Below are 8,304 nucleotides of genomic sequence, written 5' to 3'. Positions count from 1 at the left end.
TAGTATTTAGTGTATTTTGATATTTGTGCGATACTATGTTTATTCTTTTACTTGTCTAAGTATCGTTACTTATGAACAATACTTTTAATATTAAATCATTGTGTTGCATAATTAATATTCGTTCATATTTTAAATAAAAATAAGAGATATTAGTATTGAGACTAATACTCGGGATAACGCCCAAGGTTGTAATGACTTTCCGACATATATATATATATATATATATATATACACATACTCGCAATCACGTGACTTTGCAGCCACAAATAATTATTCTTAATTACATTTACTTTCATTACTCATCGATTAATTATTTGCTTGGACACGATGTCGGCTGGTGTGACTGATGTCATCATTCAGTCGTCCAGTAATCTTAATCTTAAAAATCAATATCAAATTTTATTTGTGACTGCAAAGTAATTATTATACGCTCAGACTCGGCTCGCTACGCTTCTTATATTTTTGCTCTTCTTACTCGTACTCTGTGTCGCGAATTAAATTTAATTGTGACTGAAATGCATACTCGAGCTCTTGATGATAGTTGTAAATCATTAATTGTTAATAATTTATTCTTTATTGCGCTCTTCTGTGTAAATTAATTAACGTGTATGGTGCCGTGTAAATTTATAAACTCGTATTCATTAAACTCAACAAACTCGTTCTTCAACTACGCTCTATATGTATATAATATAATGTTCATGTGTACGGTGCCATGCAATTTATATAAAACTCAATTAAACTCAAATGCAATCGAATAATGTTCAATAAGTGCTCTAATAACACTCGTGATCGACTCTTGTACTCTATGCTATTATCTGTGATTTATTTTTATTAAATATGGACAATACACCAAATAAGTGAATTTTTATTTCTTTCACCATCCCGATTCAGCAAACTAAATATTTAATGTAGTTTTTAAGTTAATATTTTACAACACCTAAGACATCTGTTTCTGGCGATCCCCCATCTATCGAGCGAGTAGAGGCTTTCTGGTCCGAGTTGTATGGTGATCAACCGAACGTGAATCGTGACACTCCAGCTCTCCACGACTTCGAGGCATTTTGTCACCACCATCGAAACGACAATGCTGATGAAGAGAGCCCTGAAGTCAGCGTGGAAGAGGTTCGTTTGGCTCTGAATCATGGTAAGAACTGGGCTGCTCCGGGTCCGGATGGCATTAACTTATTTTGGTGGAAGAAACTTACTTCTACCCATAGCCATCTGGCCCGGATTTTTACAGCGTTTATCAGAGGCAACGAACCTATTCCGTGCTGGCTTGTAGAAGGGCGAACCGTGCTCATCCCTAAGAAAGGTGACTTGTCCGACCCAAAGAACTACAGGCCTATCACCTGTTTGAATGCAGTTTATAAGATTTTCACAAAAATCTTGAACAATCGCATTCTACAGGAGATAGATCCTGTATGGCAGCAGATATACGAACAACGTGGCAGTAAAAGAGGCCTGTCAGGTTGCAAAGAGAATCTGTTAGTAGATCGTTGTGTCATTCAAGACGCGACCTACTATCAGCGCAACCTGTCAATGACCTGGATTGAATACCTTAAGGCATTTGACTCAACATCTCATGAGCTCATTCTCTTTTTGCTCAAATGCCTTGGGGTCAATCGCGATACAGTGGGATGCATACACCGTACGATGCAACTTTGGCGAACACGGTTCCACATATCATATGGCAACGACAAACGTGTGACCGAAGTTGTACAGTACAAACGAGGTGTCTTCCAGGGAGATTCCCTGAGCCTTCTGCTGTTTTGCATCTCACTGCTGCCGATATCTGTTGCGCTACGCCGTACCCGTGGATACTCAGTGGGCCCACCAACTGATCGAAAATACTCGATCACCCACTTGCTCTACATGGATGATCTGAAGGTATATGCTCCTGATGAGGAACACTTTCAGACAGCCTTGAATATCGTAGGGGAGTATACACGGGATGTCGGCATGACTTTTGGGTTGGACAAGTGCGCGGTCGTTAATCTGGTGAAGGGTAAGTGCTCTGATTTGCGCGAAGATATCGAGTTACTAGATGGGAGCGTCATTCACCATCTTGACGCTGGAGAGTCGTGCGAATATCTAGGGATTGACGGGAGTCCTATGCAGGACGTCTCGAGAATCAAAACGACTCTCTGCAGCGAGTATGGGCGGAGACTCCGGAAAATCTGGTCATCAGAACTTTCCGGGAAAAACAAAGTCTCTGCAACAAACATGCTTGCTGTCCCAGTACTACTCTACTCTTTCGGTGTCCTTAAATGGACCCAAAAAGAGCTTAGAGATCTCGATATCAAGACACGCAAAGTCATGAACATCAATCGGAGCATGCACCCTAAGTCCTCAGTCACCAGATTATACCTTTCCCGGCACATCGGAGAGAGAGGTTTACAGAGCTTGGAGTGTCTACATGATCGTTTGGTTTTGGGTCTTACATACGAAGTTGTCAATTTCACAGCAGATGAGAACGACTTTCTTATGCAGATTGTTCATAGTCATGAGAATCTGCAGAAGGGAACGTTCTTATATAAGGCAGCAAAGTTCGTGGCAAAATCCCTCGATCTCGGAAGAGTAAACCCTCTTATTGAACTCCCCAAGGAGGAATTTAAGAGTATCGTCAGGAATGCTGAGCAGCGAAAACTGCTCAGTTCACACATGGACAAGACCATGCACAGCGTGTTCTTTAAACACGGGCGTGACCATGGCTTGTCCACCCAGCTGACGTTTTCCTTCCTTAAGTCAGCTGGCCTGATGTCCGAGACCGAAGTATATATTTTTGCCAGCCAAGATGGTGTAATCAATACCCTCGAATACCGTGCGAAAGTATCCAAGATGCAGCTACCCGACACACTGTGTAGGGTGTGTAAGCAACATCTTGAGACGCTTATGCATCTCTTGTCAGCATGTCGTGTTCTGGCAAGAAGTGCATACATCCAGCGTCATAATGCTGCTCTGCGAGTACTTTACTAACACCGTAGACATACGCACGGTATCGATAAAACACCAGTGCTGCCTTATCTGCCAGTAGATATTCCGCAAGTTGTTGAGAATGACCGTTGCCGTATTTATTGGAATGTGCCATTCACAACAACTCGGAAAATAGATCACAACAAACCTGATATTGTGCTCGTCGATAAAACCACTCGAGACATTTATGTCATCGAGTTCTCAGCACCTGCTGAGTATAACATCACGGTTAAAGAAGAGCACAAACACGAAATATATCAGGATCTCCTGTTCGAAATTGGCAAACTTCACCCAGGTTACCGTGTCAAACTTGTCGTCCTCATTGTTGGCGTCCTAGGAGGGATGGAACAGTCGTTTGTGTCTGCATTAGCTAGAATACCAACTTGTTCAGCGCAAGTTGAGTTTCTGGCATCGCGGATGCAAGAGGCTGATATACTCGGGTCCCTCCGTCTCCTAAGGCAACGAAACTTGGTCTGCTGTGCATGCTAATCATCTTGTTGATGATGCATCGCAGCAGTAACGATTTGGCGCTCAGCTGAGGCCCTCGGTAGAGTCGGGCTACCAGGGATAACCCCCTTAGCAATTAATTAAAAAAGAAATAATAATGATAATAATAATAATAATAATAATAATAATAATAATAATAATAATAATAATAATAATAATAATAATAATAATCATCATCATCATAAAATGATAATATAAAAAAAAATAATAATAACAATAATTATAATAATAATAATAAATATAATCATATTAATAATTTAAAATCATTTTCCATACTCTCATCATACATATTGACGAAATTGTTTTGTACAAAATGTTAGTTGTGATAATAATAATAACGCCCATTATTATCATATTGCTGTGGTCGTCGTTGTTGATGCTGCTGTTGCTGTTGTTGTTGAAAATCCTGATGATCATTATAATTTTCGTGGTGATGTTGAGGTTGTTGCTGGTATGATTCAGATGGAGCTGGTACCTACACCGATTCATTTGGGTGTTTATAATGAATATTATTATTATCCCCCCATGGCATCAGTGGTTGTAGTGGTAAATATGTCGATGGTGGAGAAGGTGGCGGCGGCAAATATGATAGCTGCTGTGATGATGGTGCCGGTGGTAAATATGATGACCATTCTGAAGGTGGTGGCAACAAATATGGTGGCTGCTGTGATGATGGTGGTGGTAAATATGCTGGCGGTGATGGTGATAATGGTGGTTGTGGATACAATGGGTATGATGATGATGACGATGATGGTGACAATGATGGTGGTGCATGTGATGTGCCTGATGATGGTTGTGACTGCGAAAATGATGCATATGATGATGATAACTGTGGTAGTGATGGCGACGGTAAATAAGATGATGTCAATAGTGCGTACACTGTTTGTGGTAGCGGGTAAATCGGAAACAATGACGAGTATGAAGGTGGTGAAGAATATGGTGGTGGTGGTGATGGTGTTCTTGGTGGAAAGTCATTAATATCTTCATCATTATCCTCGTCTTCATCATCATTATCCTCGTTCCATCATAATCATTATCAATGATGATTTCATCATCATCATCTATGGTGATGACTTCAATGTTCTCATCCACAGTCAGTAGCTCTTCACCAGGTCTTAAAAAATTAACTATTTCACCTGGCCACCTTTCGCCACTGGCTGCAAATCTTATGCAGCGAGCTGTTATGGTATCTAGGTAGAAATAATGTGGATCGTGAGCGATTTCCCGCAGGTCTGCGTGCAAAATTTCTTCGTCATCATTGTCGGTCACCATAAAATAACACCAGATATTTGCCCTCAATTTAAGCAGCCTGGTCTTCTGGTCGTCAATTAAATAAATAATTTCCGACCAATCTTCACCACACTCTATATGTCGCCAAACTTGAGTCATTATCGTTTGCCAGAGTATAGCCAAACCATATTTTTCCACCCACTTCAATGGCATGTAGCATGAGTCATTAAAAATCTAAAAAAAAATCTGGGCGTCGGTTAGCCCTGCGGGCCAGCCCCAAAACTTCCCGCTGTTCTCGAGCTCAGGGAGCTTGAAAACATCACTGTGAATATATTTTCGAGCTCGAAAATGCTGTTACATGCAATCATTTTATTATGAGCCTTTTAAGCTCTAACAAGTTACGTTATATGCTAGAGTTTGAAATGTTAAGAATCGAAAATCATTAATGAAGAAGCGGCTTTTAAATTTTTATTATCGATTATGTTCTCTGGAATAAATGTATTGAGGCAGAAATCAATGTCAGTGATCAAAATCGTGATTTGAATAAGTTTCGACTTAGGTCGGAGCAATAATAGATAGAATATCCGAGAAAAACATTAACGACTGGGTTTTTTCAATTTTTTGCTGACGATATCTTTAAAACTAAGGAACAAGTTATATGACATTATCTGATAATCGAAAAAAACTATAATGAGAAAGAGTTGGTATAATTTCAGACACATTTTAGCACATTATAAATTGATTTATCCGGAAAAAATAACATTTTATGTTATTTTTTTAACTTTTCAGCGCCTATATCTTTTGAACTAATCAACCGATTTTGACGTTTGAGGTGGCAATCAGCGCGTTTTCTTGAACTCTACAGCCGATTAAATTTTGAAATTCATCGGATTAGTCACTTCAAAGATAATCGAAAAAAAACGTTTTTCACCATTTCTTTCGCCATCGATATCTCTCGAACAAATTGACCGATTGAGATGATTAAGGTGGCATTCGACGCGGCTTACAAAGTTCTAGAGCTGATTAGATTTTGAAATCAATCGTTCAAGCCGTTTCTTAGAAATCACTAAAAAACTAAAAAAAAAAATTGGTCTGTCAGTTGACCCTGCGGGCCAGCCCCAAAACTTCCCGCTGTTTTCGAGCTCGTGGAGCTCGAAAACATTATTGTGAATACATTTTCGAGCTCTTCGAGCTCGCAAATACTTTTGTATGCCATTGTTTTGTAAAAAACGATTTTTTAGCATTTCCTTCTCCCACGATATCTCGCGAACGAATTAACCGATTTTGTTGGTTGAGGTGGCAATCGACGCGTTTTATTAAGATCTGAAGCTGATCAAATTTTGAAATTGATTTATTTAGCCGCTTTTGAGAAATTTCAAAAAAACCAAGGAAAAAATTTTGTTTGAATTCTTTCGTCAACGGTTTCTCTTGAACGAATGAACCGATTTTGATGGTTGAGGTGGCATTCGACGCGGCTTATAGAGTTTTAGAGCTGATTAGATTTTGGAATCAATCCATCGAGCAAATTAAAAGTTATCCAAATAAAACATTTTCGAAAAATTTTTATTTTTGAAATATCTCTGAACTTACCCTACCGATTAAGTTCAAATTTTTACGGCCTCAAGACATTAACAAGCCGCGTCGAATGACACCTCAACGATCAAAATCGGTTCATCCGTTTAAGAGTTATGAATATTTACATACATACATACGTACGGAAGTACACTCGGGCATCATCGTGAAATTAGTCAGGATAGCTTCCTAGGACCTCGAAACGTCGACATCTGATGGGAATTCGATTTTCGTAAATCGGACCGTAACCAATAACTTCCCGAATTTTTGAAAATTTACAATTTTCTTGGCGGGAAGTTAAAAAAATTTTTTTTTTCATTAATTCGCCAATATCTTCGAGTCTACTTAATCAAATGATCTGAAATTTTCAGGAAAGTTGCGGGCCAACAAGCTCTTTCGATTGCCACACACCCACTCGGACATCATTCTGAAAATAGTCAGAATAGCTTCCTAGGACCTCAAAACGTCGACATCTGATGAAAACTCGACTTTCGAAAATCGGGGTGAAAACAATAACTTCCCAATTTTTCGAAAATCGTCGATTTTCTTAGCGGGAAGTTAAAAAAAAGAAATACACCGATAAGATCAAATGTATACTATAAATTGAACTAAATAAAAAAAAATAATAATAATATTATACTTACATTTTCGATATCCATTTTGGTTTTCTTTTAATATGACTTCTGATTAAAAACGTTTACGTATTCACACACTCACACACACACACACACACACACACACACACACACACACACACACACACACGCACACACACACACACACACACACACAATGTACAATTATTACTTTGAATAATAAAAAATTTTTATCGGATAGATATGAAAAAATCTATGCTCGAACACAATGCCAGTAAAATTCAAAGCTCGAGTATTTTCACAAGATGCTTTGTAATGAGCTCTGCAGTGTTTGTAGCCGATATTTATATGGTCAGTAGCAAATAACAAAATTTCAGCCAGCCTACTCCATTAGGGCAATAACCTATCACTTAAATTTTTGACCAAATAACGGGTGGAGCATCAATTTCTTAACTATTTTCTAAGTAAGGCCCGTAATCCGCCCTCGCCATAAACGTTCATTGGAAATCTCTAGGAAGGTTGTAAAATTTTGGCCATCCCATCTCATTAGGACAATGCTCAATTGCCAAATTTTGACCATGAAAACGGATGGAGCGACAGTTTTTTTATCCATATCTCGTTCCAGCCCACGCTATGCACTTGTATATTACATACCTGTAAGAAGGGTTGTCTTATACATTTTAGTATACATCTTTTCAACCCCTACCATGTACTCATAAGTACTATTCCTAGGAGGTGTATGTCTTATGTTTTTTCGAAAAAGTTTTTTTTTAACCCTACTACATACACTTAAAATTTAAAAAAATGTCTATAACTATTTTAATATAAGTAAATCTTTAATGAATAGAAATTAATTTTTTTCATGGATGTAAAATCAAAATCATTATGAAAAAATATTCATGGAGGTTTTTATACATGGAATTTTTCGTATTAATCGTTCACTCGTATAAAAAATGTGCCTCGTATAAATAATTAAAAATTGCTTAACGAAAAAAAAAAATTACTTTATAGAATAGTTAAAATTATTCTTTATTTTATATGTTATAAGAAGTTTTTCTTTAAAACCTCTAACGCATTTAAAAAATAAATCCATTTATTTACACATCTAAATTTTGTCTTAAGAATAAATTTATATTTATTCATAACAGCTGGGAATTTATACTAATACATATGTTTTACTTGTTTTCTCTAAAACTGGGTCCCGCAATCTTCATTTATTTGCGCATTGAATATTTTTTCGGTTGGACACTAAAATTTTAGCTCTAGAAGATTTTACATTTACTTGCAGTTGGGATAGATTTATCCTAATGCCAATATTTACCTGCTTCAAAAATGTCGTTCCTAAACCGCTTAGCTGTAATTTGCATTCGTTTATCTCAGGGATAGAGAGTTACTCCTCAAAAGCCGCTCGCTCCTCGATAACTCC

This window comes from Microplitis mediator, chromosome 6 (assembly GCF_029852145.1).
Source record: "Microplitis mediator isolate UGA2020A chromosome 6, iyMicMedi2.1, whole genome shotgun sequence".
Classification (NCBI taxonomy): domain Eukaryota; kingdom Metazoa; phylum Arthropoda; class Insecta; order Hymenoptera; family Braconidae; genus Microplitis; species Microplitis mediator.
This window is presented reverse-complemented; position numbering follows the sequence as displayed.